Below are 16,219 nucleotides of genomic sequence, written 5' to 3'. Positions count from 1 at the left end.
AAAGTGCAAGAAAATGTTTTATTTGCCTTAATCAGCAAGCAATTTAAACATTCTTCCTGAAATTTCATTTAAGTGTTTAAATTTGTTTCTGTTTAAACCTCCATGGATACCAAAGGATAAACTCAATCTCAGCACACAATTAGTGACTTTAGGTATACGATGCTCATTACATGTATGTATTAGAGCCTATGAGCTCCACAGCCCAATTTTTACCTTCCCTTAACCCTGCCAGCCCTTATTTCACTCTAACTTTGTGCACTGACCTCCACCCCTGCCAGCCTTTTTGTCTGGGCAGGCCCATGTGTGCATAACTGAAATATGAATTCCAGATGAGTAGGATCCAAATTTGTGAGGTTGTTCTATATGCTTATTAATTCCACTGCCCCACACAGGTGGAAACGTGGTTTCGAGAGATGTTAGACACTGTGAATTTTCCCTATGCATTGAAAGGATGGAAAACACACGTGCTAAATAACTCAGCTGACTAACTGTAAAAGCTCACAGTACACAGTAACTCTTAACTGTTTATAATGGCCTGGCTTACCTTTGGTGGTCTTGTTACTAGGCTCCAGTAATTGTGCTTTGGGATCCTGTCTAATGGTGGAAGCATGAGGTAACATTGCTTAATGATTTCTTAAATGGGTTAATACCTGGGAGGTGCCCTTGCCCTTTTCATCAATCAAACAGCATTTCCTTGTCTCTTAGCTTATGTTAAGTGCATTTAAGAGGACAAAAGAGTTTCTAGAGGGAATAGAAGTGTACTGGACTGAGATTAAAAAGGACCCTGGTAAATGCCGAATCCTGCATCCAAGCTTATAGGTGGTGGTCTGCAGCATCATGTTTGAAAGAACACCAGTTGCTGAAGATAAGAGTTGTGTGCGTACATGGAAAAGAAAATGGAAAAACCAGGTCAGCATGAGGACAGATGGTAGGCCAAAGACGGCTTTCTTTTGAAAAAAAAAAAAAAGATAATTGAAGTAAAGTGCTTTTAAAGTTTCACTTATTTAATTAAAAGTTCCAGTTATTCATTCATTTGAAGCTGGCTTTCTTTCTAGGTTCATGGTTAAGATTATTGGTTCTGGTGTCAGACTTTCTGTCTTTAGCTCAGGTTGAATATGGGGTGAGCTGCTGACTTTCCTAAGCCCTGGTTTCCTTATCTGGCTGATGGGAGAGCAATAGCATCTGTTTCATGATGTTGTTATGTATAGTAAACGAAACTATCCTCATAAAGCATTTAAATAGCAGAATGCCTGGACTCAATGAACGCTGTTAAATTTATGAGTGCTTTCCCATCTACAGATGGTGTTATTGCTGCTCTAGACTTGAGGGACACGATATATTTTGTAAGTTTTTTTTCACGCATTACAAGTCACAGCTCATTTGATTCTTCCCACTGTTCTTTGAGGTGGGCAGGGCAGGGGTTATTATCACCTGTGTTAGGATAGTGTGACTACAGAAACAAGTAGGCTCACCAAAACCTTAGTGGCTTAACCTGATCATTACTTTTATTCCTTGCTCATGAAAGAGTCCAAGGAAGACATTTTGGTCAAAGGGCAGCTTTTTTTTTTATTAAAAAAATTTTTTAAAATTGAATTATAGCTGCTTTACAATGTTTTGGGTGTACAGCAAAGTGATTCAGTTTTATATATACATATATATTCTTTTTTGGAATCCTATCCATTATAGGTTATTACAAGATATTGAGAATATTAACAGTTCATGTGCTACACCGTAGGTCCTTGTTTATCCATTATGTGTGTGTGCATATGCACACGTGCACATGTGTGCTCAGTCGTGTCCAACTCTTTGCAACCCATGGACTGCAGCCTGCCAGGCTCCTCTGTCCATGGAATTTTCCAGGCAAGAATACTGGAGCAGGTTGCCATTTCTTTCGAATGTGTGTTCTGGAATCTCTTGCATTGGCTGGTGGGTTCTTTACCAGCTGAGCCACCAGGAAAGCCCCATTTTATATAGTAGTGTATACATGTTAATCTCAAACTCCAAATTTATCCCTCCCCACCTTTACCCTTTGGGAACCATAAGTTTGTTTTCTGTCTCTGAGTCTGTTTCTGTTTGTAAGTAAGTTCATTTGTATCATTTTTTAAGATTCCACATATAAATGATATCATATGATGCCTTTCTTTGTCTGATTTACTTCACTTAGTATGATAAGCTCTAGTTGTATCCCTGTTGCTGCAAAGGGCGTTATTTCATTCTTTATTAAAACTGAGTAATATTTCATTGTATATATATACCACATCTTTATCCATTCATTTGTCAATGGACATTTAGGTTGCTTCCATGTCTTGGCTATTATAAACAGTGCTGCTATGAACATTGGGGTGCATGCTTCTTTTCAATTAGAGTTTTCTCCTGATATAGGGCAGCTTTCTTTTGCGAGTGATTCTAGGATATATTTTGTGGCTTTACTTCTTCAATATGTGACTATCTGGGCCTCTGTCACTTGCCAGATGCAATCGATGGGAAGAGAAAAGGGACACATCAACTTCTTGGCACATACCACTTCCGCTCATATTCTGTTGACTAGGAATGACAGTCACACAGTCATGCCTAATCACAAGGAAAAGGGAGGGGGAGTGTATATACTCTTCTTGTGCCCCAGAAGAAAATGAAGCAGATTTATGGTGGATATCTGGCTGTTGTTGTTTAGTCATATTTGGCTCTTTTGCAACTCTGTGGACTGTAGCCCACCAGACACCTCTATCCATGGGATTTCGTGGGCAAGAACACTGGAGTGGGTCGCTATTTTCTTCTCCAGGGGATCTTCCTGACCTAGGGATCGAAATTGCATCTCCTTCATTGGCAGGGGAATTGTTTACTGCTGAGCCGCCAGGGAAGCCCTGAATATCTGGTGAGTGAGTGAGTGAGTGAAGTCGCTCAGTCATGTCTGACTCTTTGTGGCCCCATGGACTGTAGCCTATCAGGCTCCTCCATCCATGCGATTTTCCAGGCAAGAGTGCTGGAGTGGATTGCCATTTCCTTCTCCAGGGGATCTTCCTGACCCAGGAATCGAACCTGGGTCTCCCTCATTGCAGGCAGATGCTTTACTGTCTGAGCCACCAGGGAAGCTATCTTCCCTGAATATCTGGTAGTCTCTGCCATATATACATTTAGCAGGATGAAACTGAGGTCCAGGGAAGTTGAAGTGATTTGCCCAATATGATGTAAATATTTGTAGCCATCATCCAGCATGTTGGGATATGTGAATCCTAGCTCAAATTTGAGCAGTAAAGAGGGCATAGGAAGAAAAGAAGTGAGAGCTGAGGGGACAAAGGGCTGGCCTTGGCACTGGCATGGAGATGCCCCACCAGGCAAATTCCCCGGGGTTTCTCAAAGCAGCTTTTTGAATGCCTGGTGGTGGTGGTTTAGTTTGCAATCCCATGGACTGTGTAGCCCACCAGGCTCCTCTGCCCATGGAATTCTCCAGGCAAGAATACTGGAGTGGGTTGCCATTTTATTCTCAGGGGATCTTTCTGACCCAGGGATTGAACATGAGTCTCCCACGTTGTAGGCAGATGCTTTATCACCGAGCCACCAAGGAAGCCCTTTGAATGCTGGAGGCGAACTTAACTTCCACTTTGCTTGCCTTTCTTGCTGTTCCTTGTTCCCATTTGTGGATGCCTCGAGGGCTGCTGGTCCTGGGTGGGGGAGTTTGAGATCTCCACTGACATAAAACAACAGCACCTCTGCAGCAGCTATTGTTGCAGGCATACTGGCTGTGGGCTCAAGGAGAAAAGCTTGAATCAATTTGTCTTGTGGAGGCCAAGGGGTTGGCTGCCTGCCCTTCACAACTTGTTAAAATGAACACTTAGACTCTGGGGTGGGGGGGGAGTGTTGCAGCTAAACCTGAGGGGTGATTCTCACACTGTGATCCTTTCTGCTGATTTTTTCAGGTTCGGAGATGTCAGTGTCGCAGCGCTGGGGGAATGCTGAGCCTTCCATCTCTTTGCTTCTCCACCTGAAGTGCTTTTAAATGTAACAGCAGATTTGCTGGAATTTTGCCCAGATGCCTTTTCTCTCCCAGTCGGACCCAGCCACTCTCCCAAAGTTGTTCCTTTGGGACAAGACTCTCAGAAGAAGTCCATGCATGGCTCCTCCTTCTCTGCGGGGTGATTAGTACCCAGGTCACATATGCGTCAGACACACTCGGAGGGGCTCCCCCTCCATCCTGGCCAATGGCCGACTGGACCAGCCAACGTTTTGTTTTACTTGACATGAAAGCTGGTTGAAGTTAAGCAGGAGACATGTTTTTGTTTCTTTAATAAATAAAAGTAAGGACCGAGTACATGAATAAAAGTAAAAGTCACTCCCTTGAGGTTTTCAGGCTTCCAAAAATAGTCCCAAACGTAGCCAAGGCTAATGCAGGCAGAATTTCCATGGAAAGCTTCGCTGGTGAGGAAGAGGCAGTGCCAGGGGGTGTACAAACAGGCCGCCATCCTCCCCCCACCCCTTCCTGTCTCAGTCACTGGGCGTTTAGAAAACAGGATTTTGAGTTTGCATTCATTTTCTGGTTTGAGATAAAGACAGCAGAGGCAGCAGCAATATTTATTTATTGTGGAATCCAATTTGGGGGCTGCAGGCAGATGGGTGAAGTGGATTTATGATGGAATTAGTGGGGGGAAATTTGTCCCTGTCAGTCAGTGAGTGCAGATTTCCTTTTAAGAAAAGAAAGACGGGGCCAGAAACTTATGCGAGGTAAACTGATGTTAAAAGCTGCTTAACCCAAGTTTATTTGTGAACAGAAGCAAACCAGTGATTGCTTATGTACAGAGCAGGATTTGGGGAGGAAGTTTGGGTTACGAAGGGTCATATACGCAGTTTTGGGGGTGATGGAAATTGTTGATTATGTTGATTGTGGTGATGGTTCAATGACTCTCTCTCTATATAGCTTTAAATATGTACACTTTATGATATGTTGGTTATACCTCAATAACAGAGTGTTGCTGTTACTGTAGTTTAGTTGCTCAGTTGCGTCTAACTCTTTTCGGCCCCGTGAACTGTAGCCCTCCAGGCTCCTCTGTCCAAGGGATTTCACAGGCAAGAATATTGGAGTAGGCTGCCATTTCCTTCTTCAGGGTCTTCCTGACCCAGGGATTGAACCTGTGTCCCCCGCTTGGCAGATGGACTCTTTACTACTGTGCCACCTGGGTAGCTCCCAATAATGGAACAGGAAATGGCAACCTATGCCAGTAGTCTTGCCTGGAAAACTCCATAGATAGAGGACCCTGGAGAGCTACAGTCCATGGGATCACAAAGAGTCAGACGTGACAGAGCAAGTACGCATGCACACCTCGATAAAGCTTTTAACAAAAACAAAAATAAATCAAATCTTAAAAAAATCTGCTTTAAAAGTAGCTTTTTCTTCTTCTGAATAATTGATTACTTATGAAAAAGGTGAGCTGATTAACAGAAAGAAACTGTCTTCCAGCAATTTTAGTGTTTCCCCAGAGGGTGGCTGTCCCAGCAGACAGCTTGCCTGTGGATAGCTCACCTTGTCCACCAGCGTGTGTGTGTGTGCGTGTGTGCGTTAGTCACTTAGTCGTGTCTGACTTTTTGCGACCTCTTGGACTAGTCCGCCAGGCTCCTCTGTCCCTGGAATTCTCCAGGCAAGAATACTGGAGTGGGCAGCCATGCCCTTCTCCACGTCCACCCATGGCTGTGGCCAACTTTGTCTTCTCGAGCAAAATGGTCCGAGGAATTAGTAATTGTCTGCTTAGCAAACTTTACCGAAGTTCAGGGTTTTAGGGAGACTACTAGTAATGCGAGAGAAAAAGAATAACACCAACCAGGGTGGTTGCACCCCTCCTGCTGTCGGGCACCTTAGAAGTTGTGGTGGCTTGAAGTTCCAGGAATACTGGTTTGAAAATAAGCACTATTTTTTTTTTCCATTGAGGCGGGCAGGAAGGTGATGGTAGTGTTTTTTAGTTATTAAAAATCCAGCTCTGCTTAGGCAAGAGTGCACAGTTGCTTTAAAACATTTTAAAAAATGAATCTGTTCTTCACTAAGTCAAGGTGACTTTCAAAAAAGCTCAAAAGCAAGATGAGAAAATCCTCTGAGGGGTACCTAAGCTGAATACAAATTAAATGCTCTTCCCTGCCATTTCAAGACATTACTTGATTTTTCTCCTGTGCCCTAATTTGTATGGATGTGCTTGGAGGTAGCGGCAGTGGTACATATGTGTGTGTTCAGAGTTTGGAGGGATTTTATTATGTACATGCGTGCATGTGTGCTAAGTCACTTCATTTGTGTCTGACTCTGTGTAACTCTCTGGACTGTAGCCCACCAGGCTCCTCTGTCCATGGGATCCTCCAGGCAAGAATACTGGAGTGGGTTCCCATGCCCTCCTCCAGGGGATCCTCCCAACCCAGGGACTGAACCCAGGTCTCCCGCATTGCAGGTGGATTCTTTACCACTAGCACCACCTGAGAAATCCTATGACCTATCAGAAACGTGTCCAAATCCTCTGTTTAAATGACAGAAAAAATAAATCAGAACAGACTGTGATTCTAAGTATTATTTTAATGTATACTTTTCTGTGGCTCAGACAATAAAGAATCCGCCTGCAATGTGGGAGACCTGAGTTTGATCCCTGGGTTGAGAAGATCCCCTGGAGGGTGGCATGGTAACCCACTCCAGTACTCTTGCCTGGAGAATCCCCATGGACAGAGGAGCCTGGCGGGTTACAGTCCATGGGGTCGAAAAGAGTTGGACACGACTGAGCGATAGAGCACAGCATACTTTTCGGTGGGCCAACAATCATGACCATGAAGGGACTTTTAGGAGCAAATCCCCTGAAAGTCATCTCTGCCTGTAATTGGGGGAGGGGACGAGAGGTCAGCAGGGGCTGGGATGAGGGGGTCATCCTTTCCCACTCATTGGCTAAGTTAGGCTTTCTATGGAGGGATGCTTGTTCACAGAAACTGAAATTGGATCCCTGGTCTTTCTTCAGAAACATGGTAGTCCTGCTTCGTGAGGTGATCAAGCATTTGATGGTGTAAGAGACTATTGTCATGGCCATTTATTTCCTTTGAATTAATGGGGGAAATGTAGAAGAGCTCATAACTGAAATATAATTCAAGGTGTATTTTTGTTCTCTAGTCTTCAAAGTAGTTTTACAAGGAACTTTTCACCACTTAAATTTTTCAAACAAAATATAATCATGATTACTCAATTTTCTTTTGTAGCTAAGAAAAAAACTTCTGCATTGCAAAGGAAAGTTCTACTTGGGCCAGAAATGTGTGTTTACCTATGACGTGCTGAAACTCTGAGATTCTGTGAAAATGTCCATTTTTCATGCTCCTAGTGTGGTTGCCTTTTTGGTTCAATTTTAGCTACACACACACTTAAAAGGGGGATGCGATCCTGTCTTGATGCTCAAACCTTTGTATTTGTTTTGCTGGAAGAATACAGTGTCTCTCAAGAAATGTTTTAGTCTCATGAGAGGAACATTTCACTGTAAATGTTCAAGAGCTCAAATCCACTAGTGAATTCATGTCTCTGTAATGGGAATACCTCTGGGTAAAAGGTATAAAAATCATTTTATAAAGGAGATGGTTTAACAGTACGTCGGACTTTCAGTGTGAGTGCACCCTGGCAGTGCACCTGTTGTATAAAGCAATGTATCCTCTTATACAGTCACATCCCTCCTTTAAAGGTTTCTGCCATAGTATCATAAGTTGCGGTAAACGAGTGCATCTTTACCACATGCTGTGCCTTTTAAACTTCACAGACCTTGGTTTTATCCCTGCCCAGTCTTCATCTTTCTGACCTGTTTCTGTAAACGGAGTTTCTTTCCTTCCCAGTAACAGTTTCTGCTGTCGTCAGGCCAGTGTACCTGCATCACTGGTAATTAGAATCATGGACTGTTGCCTGTTTTATAAGACACTTAGATGTCACTCCTAATTTATAGTCAAAGAGATTGAGCCCACATTGGTAAAGGGACTTCTCCTATCTCAGTGTGAAAATACGTATTACCTCCTTTGTTGTCTAAATATTTCTCAAGGCTCTCACCACCTCTCTCTCCCCGCAGCCACTGCCCCCTTTAACCTCCATCACTTTTTTTTTTTCAGACACTATGGTAACAGCCTCTTGTTTGGCCTTTCCCGATCTTCCCTTGCCCTCTTTACACTGGCTTGACCTACTCGAGGTAGATTAATCAGTCTAAAATATGAATATGGCTACTGCCACTTCTGTGCTAAGGTACCCATTACCTTCAAACTGGAGGCCAAGTTTCTTAGCCCAGTGCACCAGCCGCTCTGTGACTTCATCCCATCTGCATCTCTAGCCTTACTTCCCAACCTTTCCACTTCACTCTTCATGCTCCCTTTATATTAAACCACCTGCTGTGCCCCCACCCTGCACGCATGCCTCCGCACTCTCACTCACCTGTGTGTGAGGTATTCCTGTATCTGTCCGATTTTTTTAGCTGCAAGTAAATGAAACCAACCCTGGTTAATTTAGGCAGAAAGAGGCTTATGAAAAGGCCATTTCATGGCTCACAGAATTACCATAGGGGCTGAAGAACTAGTTCAGAGGCTACCCAGATGAAACTGAAGTTCAAATCATGCTGCTGAGCAGGTCCACAGAGCTTGCACTGCGATGGCCACCACGCTATAGCTGGCTCTGCTGCACCCTGATTCTGAGCGGGTTGGGGGTGGGGGCTGCCCATTGGAACAATGCTCATGGAAGCTAGACCTTGACATGGCAGCTTTTAATGCCAGAGAGAGTTTTTTGGTGATCTTTATTTCTTTGTGTCACTAGCTCTCAATTTAGCATTTTTTGGCACCTTTGTCTGCTTGTCTAAGCCTAAGTCACATGCTTGTCCCTGAATGCACAAGGGGAGAGAAAGTATCAGAAGTGTTCACTACACTGGGAAGCCCACAAAGCTTCAAAAGGAGGGAAATTCCCAAACAAAGGAAGTTCAGATGCTTCAGAGGCAAAAGAGTGACAGTTATCCCATAGGACTCCTTAGCCTTTATGAACTGCCTGATGTCTGCTCATGGCTTACTTTCGTGTGCCATCTAGCTTTATTCATCTTTATTCATTATTGCTCATTTTTTAACATAACACGTGTCTTTGCCTCAAGGAAATCTTCCCTTGCACACAAGTTTTGGTTTGTTTTGCCCATTGTCACCCTGCTTATTTAACTTATATGCAGAGTACATCATGAGAAACGCTGGACTGGAAGAAGCACAAGCTGGAATCAAGATTGCCGGGAGAAATATCAATAACCTCAGATATGCAGATGACACCACCCTTACGGTAGAAAGTGAAGAGGAACTAAAAAGCCTCTTGATGAAAGTGAAAGTGGAGAGTGAAAAAGTTGGTTTAAAGCTCAACATTCAGAAAATGAAGATCATGGCATCCGGTCCCATCACTCCATGGGAAATAGATGGGGAAACAGTGGAAACAGTGTCAGACCTTATTTTTTGGGGCTCCAAAATCACTGCAGATGGTGACTGCATCCATGAAATTAAAAGACACTTACTCCTTGGAAGGAAAGTTATGACCAACCTAGATAGCATATTGAAAAGCAGAGACATTACTTTGCCAACAAAGGTTCGTCTAGTCAAGGCTATGGTTTTTCCTGTGGTCATGTATGGATGTGAGAGTTGGACTGTGAAGAAGGCTGAGCGCCGAAGAATTGATGCTTTTGAACTGTGGTGTTGGAGAAGACTCTTGAGAGTCCCTTGGACTGCAAGGAGATCCAACCAGTCCATTCTGAAGGAGATCAGCCCTGGGATTTCTTTGGAAGGAATGATGCTAAAGCTGAAATTCCAGTACTTTGGCCACCTCATGTGAAGAGTTGACTCATTGGAAAAGACTCTGATGCTGGGAGGGATTGTGGGCAGGAGGAGAAGGGGACGACAGAGAATGAGATGGCTGAATGGCATCACTGATTCGATGGACGTGAGTCTGAGTGAACTCCGGGAGTTGGTGATGGACAGGGAAGCCTGGCTTGCTGCGATTCATGGGGTCGCAAAGAGTTGGACACAACTGAGCGACTGAACTGAACTGAACTGATGCCTTATCACTTCTGAAAACTTATTATGTTCCTATATAGGTAATTGTGTCCAGCTCTTGTTTTTTAAGGCTCCCTACATGGCTCAGTGGTAAAGAACCCGCCTGTCAATGCAGGAGATACAGGAGATGTGGGTTCAATCCCTCGGTTGGGAAGATCCCCTGGAGAAGGAAATGGCAACCCACACCAGTGTTCTTGCCTGGAAAATCTCATGGACAGAGGAGCTTGGTGGGCCGCAGTTAATGGGATCACAAAGAGTTGACTGAGCATGCACACATTCACTTGTTTTTAACCCCCTCCTCCTTCTGAGAGTAGGTACTGTGTTTTAGGTATCTTTGGTACCCAGTGTGTACTATAGGGTTTGATGAATTCATTCATTCATTCGTTAACTGCTTGTTGAACTGAATGGAACTGAATTGGTGAAGATAACATAGGGAACTGGTGCCAGAGGTGGGAGTAAAACTCCAGTCTCTTGAGTTCAGTGTTTGTAAAATAATAGAAAGAGGCACATCCCTCCTTTCCTTTCTTCCATCGAATCCTTGTTGATTTCCTCCACTGTTTAGATTCTGCCAGTCTTCATCATTCCCAGAGGATTCCTTTCCCAATCATTGCCAGGGCAAATGGTTTAAGGAACCCAGCTCTGTTGATTGGTAGATTGTGGCCCTATCCTTGATATGGAGGAGGCAAATGCAGAGAATTTTAGGAAAATATATGCAGCTACGGTTTGGCTCGGAATGATCATGCCTCAAATTGAATTAGGCTTCCTTGGAGCAGAAGGTCTAAAAGATCAATGCTTTGGCCCGTGGACTTGCTGGCCAAGAAGTGCATGCATTTTTAAGAGAAACATAAACACAGCTCATGTTGGTCATACGGCAGCTTGGGTAGATGGATTTATACTTCATCAGACAGTTGGTCCCTGGGTAGAAATATGGGCCAAGGGCCAGGAGATCCCTATTCAGTTTCCAGTTAAGTCATCTCTGTTTATTTCTCACAAAATACATATTTAGAAAAATTTGAAATTAAAACGTCATGCTTAAAACACTCTACAGTAAACAGAGGTTTTAAAAGAAGAGCTGTTGCCAACACCACTTTTTGTTAAAGCTGTATCCAATTTAAAGTTTACTTTATACCCAGGATACAGAATGGGGTGCAGAGTGCTACAGAAGTCACCATCCATCTGATCAGACATTTCAGCAGGACTTTTCCCTGAACAGGATGCTCACAAGCTTGGGGGCTGGCTTTGGGCACTGATGGATGTGAGAGTGTGCACACGTGGGGTCCTGGACACCACATGGATGCCTCTACAGCCCTTTCCTTTCTGCTATGCTCCACAAGTCCTGCTGATTTTATCTTTTAAGTATCTCCTTTCTATTCATCTCCTCCCCTTCCCTGGTCCTGGTCCCATACCTGTCACCTCCTGGTTTGTCTCTCTGTGTCCCCTATTGCCTCTATCCAAACAATCCTGACCATTTCATTTGCACCACCTTCTCTGCTTCATATACATCCGCAGTCTCCTGTGACTCAGGATAAGGCAAAAGTGTGTTACATGGCCCAAGCCCTTAGGTCTGGTCCTACCTGGCTCTCCAGCTTAGTCTGCCATCTACCCCTGCAGTCCATGCTTTATCTAGGGCAGCCATACTGTGCTCCAGTCTTAGGGAGGCACTTCCTTAGGAAACTCTTCTCTCCCTTCTTACCCACAGTGAGATCCCTTGCCTTGTTTATACTCCTACTACAGGCCAAGAACATGTTTTTCCTTTTCAGCATTTATCATCACTTGAACTTGCATATTTATTTCTGTGATTATTTGAATAATCTTTGTGTCTTTCCTACCACTATTGCACACATTTATTGAGCACTTACTGCATATTAGGCAATTCCTAAGTCCTTTCAAAACATTAGCATTTTTAATCCTCATAAAACCTGAGGAAGTATGTCTTTCTTGAGGGCTTAAGTAACTTGCTCATGGCCACACAGCTAGCTAGCATAGAGACAGGATTTGAACCCAGGCAGTCTTGCCCTAGGATATAAAGGCCTAATCAGGACACTGCATTGCTTTCTTAGTAGATAAAGGTTTCTCATTCCCGTTTCATTATTGCCCCTTTAAGAGCCCTTTTCAGACATGATGTAATGAAATGAAAATTTAATGCTGTAGATGTAGTGTTGTGGTGGGCAGAATGGTGTCCTTTCTACCTCCTCCTCCTCCTCACAAGACCTCCATATTCTACACCCTGCAACCCATGAATAAATCATATCGCATGGTAAGGGGAAATTAGGGCTGTAGATGAAATTAAGGTTATTAATCTGGTGACCTTGAGTGAAGTAGATTATTCTGTGTTTGCCTGGTGGTCCTGATGTAATCACAAAGGCTCTTCAAGTGAAGGAGGAAGGCAGGATGGCCAGTGTGAAGGAAGTGCAGTGTAAGAAAGACTCGAGTGCCATCGCTGGCTTTGAAGATGGAAGAGGGCCATGAGCCAAGGAATATGGGCAGCCTCTTGGAGCTGGAAAAGGCAAGGAAACAGATCCTTCCCCAGGGCATGAGAAGGAACGCAGCCGTGCCAGCACTTTGCTTTCAGTCCAGTGAAGCCCATTTCAGACTTCTCACTCCCAGGACGAGAAGATTATAAATTTGTGTTATCTTAAGCTACTAAGTTTATGGTAATTTGTTACAGCCACAGTAGAAAACTAATACAATGAATACAACCATGAACACACGCGTGTGTGTATGTGTATGTATGTATGTCCATATATACATGCATGCACACAATTGAATATATTGCATGTACTATATAGATTTCTGTGATTTATACATAACACAAGTAAGTTTTTCTTCACCATCCAGGAATCTTTTTTCCCTTGATGGTTATATTTCCTCTGTTGAGAATGCATGTACTGGGCTATAAGAATCATCTCTGGTTTTGACCGCTACTATAGCTCCTGTTCCTGGCATAGTGCCTGGCGCATAGTAGGCTCTCAATAAATATTTGTTGGCTGAATGAGAGAATGAATAAATGGATGAATGACGATGAATGATGTGAATTAAATAGCCAGCTTATGGAAAATGAAAAGGGTTAACAGATCCATGCTGGAAGGGAGTGAATCAATGTTTTTTAATAACTGCAAGACTAGCACTGTGAATGTTGTTGCATCCACAAATTTATCAATGTCCACAGGCACCTATACTCTTGCCTGGGAAATCTCATGGACAGAGGAAGCTGGCAGGCTACAGTCCATGGGGTCACAAAAGAGTCAGACATGACATAGTGACTAAACAACAACAGTAAGAACAAGAGCACCTGTTCAGTTCAGTCGCTCAGTAGTGTTTAGCTCTTTGCGACCCCATGGGCTGCAGCATGCCAGGCTCCCCTATTCATCACCAACTCCCAGAGCTTGCTCAAACTCATTTCCATCGAGTTGGTGATGCCATTCAACCATCTCATCCTCTGTCGTCCCCTTCTCCTTCTGCCTTCAATGTTTCCCAGCATCAGGATCTTCTCCAAAGAGCTGGCTCTTCATATCAAATGGCCAAAGTACTGGAACTTCAACTTCAGCACCAGTCCTTCCAATGAATATTCAGGGTTGATTTCCTTTAGGATTGAACTAGTTTGATCTCCTTGCAGTCCAAGCAACTCTCAAGAGTCTTCTCCAGCACCACAGTTTGAAAGCACCATTCTTTGGTGCTCAACCTTCTTTATGATCCAACTCTCAAATCCATACATGACTACTGGAAAAACCATAGCTTTGACTATACAAACCTTTGTTGGCAAAGTAATGTCTCTGCCTTTAAATGTGTTGTCTAGGTTTGTTATAGCTTTTCTTCCAAGGAACAAGTGTCTTTTAATTTCATGCTGCAGTCACCATCTGTAGCGATTTTGGAACCCAAGAAAATAAAGTCTCTCACTGTTTCCATTGATTACCCATCTATTTACCATTAACTGATGGGACCAGATGCCATGGTCTTTGTTTTTGGAATGTTGAGTTCAGCTTTTTAATTCTCCTCTTTCACTTTCATCAAGAGGCTTTTTAGCTCCCCTTTGCTTTTTACTGTAAGAGTGGTGTCATCTGCATATTTGAGGTTATTGATATTTCTCCTGGCAATCTTGATTCCAGCTTGTGCTTCATCCAGCCCAGCATTTCACATGATGTACTCTGCAATAAGTTAAATAAGCAAAGTGACAACATACAACCTTGACATACTCCTTTCATAACTGGATCCAGTCCATTGTTCCATGTCCAGTTCTAACTGTTGATTCTTGACCTGCATACAAATTTCTTAGTGGCAGGTAAGGTGATCTGGTATTCCCATCTCTTGAAGAATTTTTCACAGTTTGTTGTGATCCACACAGTCAAAGGCTTTAGCATAGTCAATAAAGCAGAAGTAGATGATTTTCTGCAATTCTCTTGCTTTTTCTATGATACAACAGATGTTGGAAACTTGATCTCTGGTTCTTCTCCCTTTTCTAAATCCAGCTTGAACATCTGGATGTTCTCAGTTCACCTACTGTTGAAGCCTAGCTTGGAGAATTTTGAGCATTAGTTTGGTAGCATGTGAGATGAGTGCAATTGTGTGGTAGTCTGAACATCCTTTGGCATTGACTTTCTTTGGGATTGGAATGAAAACTGACCTTTTCCAGTCCTGTGGCCACTGCTGAGCTTTCCTAATTTGCTGGCATTTTGAGTGCAGCACTTTCACAGCATCATCTCTTAGGATTTGAAACAGCTCAACTGGACTTCCATCACCTCCACTAGTTTTGTTTATAGTGATGCTTCCTAAGCCCCAATTGACTTTGCACTCCAGGATGTCTGGCTCTAGGTGAGTGATCACATCATTGTGATTATCTGGGTCATGAAGATCTTTTTTGTATAGTTCTTCTGTGTGCTCTAGACACCTCTTCTTAATATCTTCTGTCAGGGCCATAGCATTTCTGTCCTTTATTGAGCCCATTTTTGCATGAAATGTTCCCTTGGTATCTCTAATTTTCTTGAAGAGATCTCTAGTCTTTCCCATTCTATTGTTTTCCTCTATTTCTTTGCACTGTTCCCTGAGGAAGCCTTTCTTATCTCTCCTTGCTATTCTTTGGAACTCTGCATCCAGATGACTATATCTTTCCTTTTCTCCTTTGCCTTTTGCTTCTTTTGTTTTCTTAGGTATTTGTAAGGCCTCTTCAGAGAACCATTTTGCCTTCTTGCTTTTCTTTTCCTTAGGGATGCTTTTGATCACCGCCTCCTGTACAATGTTATGAACCTCCACCTATAGTTCTTCAGACACTGTCTGTCAGATCTAATCCCATGAATCTGTTTGTCACTTCCACTGTATAATCATAAGGGATTTGATTTAGGTCTGAATGGTCTAATGGCTTTACCTACTTTCTTCAATTTAAGTCTGAATTTGGCAATAAGGAATTCATGATCTGAGCCACAGTCAGCTCCTGATCTTGTTTTTGCTGACTGTATAGAGTTTCTCCATCTTCAACTGCAAAGAATATAATCAGTCTGATTTTGATATTGACCATCTGCTGATGTCGATGTATAGTGTCATCTCTTGTGTTGTTGGAAGAGGGTGTTTGCTACGACCAGTGCATTCTCTTGGCAAAACTCTGTTAGCCTTTGCCCTGCTTCAGTTTGTATTCCAAAGCCAAACTTCCTTGTTCTTCCAGGTATCTCTTGACTTCCTACTTTTGCATTCCAGTCCCCATGGACTGTAGCCCACCAGCCTCCTCTGTCCATGGGATTCTCCAGGCAAGAATACTGTAGTGGGTTGTCATTTTTTTCTCCAGGGGATTTCCCTGACCCAGGGATCGAACCTGAGTCTCCTGTATTGCAGGCAGATTCTTTACCGTCAGAGCCACCAGGGGCTTCAAGGGCAGATGCTAACTCTCTTCCCTTCTACCTGTCAAGTGTTCATTTGGGAGGAGTTTCCAGGGCTCAGATTTTGCTGGCCTTGCTTTGACAGGAGAACCCACAACCCCCTGGGGTTTTCTGCCCACCTCCCTGGCTCTCGGGAAGGTGACAGGCTCTTCCCGGGGCCTGTTCTGTGTCTGTCTCTCGGTGATGACGGGAGCACTACAGTCCTTTGGATGACAGGCCATGCTTGGCTTTGGTTCTGCCCCTGGCACTGATGAGTTGAGTGCATTCCTTTCTGGCTCTCCTAGAGATGCTGTGTGGGACAGTCAGGCAGG

Source organism: Bos taurus, chromosome 14 (genome assembly GCF_002263795.3).
Source record: "Bos taurus isolate L1 Dominette 01449 registration number 42190680 breed Hereford chromosome 14, ARS-UCD2.0, whole genome shotgun sequence".
Lineage (NCBI taxonomy): Eukaryota > Metazoa > Chordata > Mammalia > Artiodactyla > Bovidae > Bos > Bos taurus.
The sequence above is the reverse complement of the archived record's forward strand: the minus strand, read 5'-3'. Positions refer to the sequence as shown.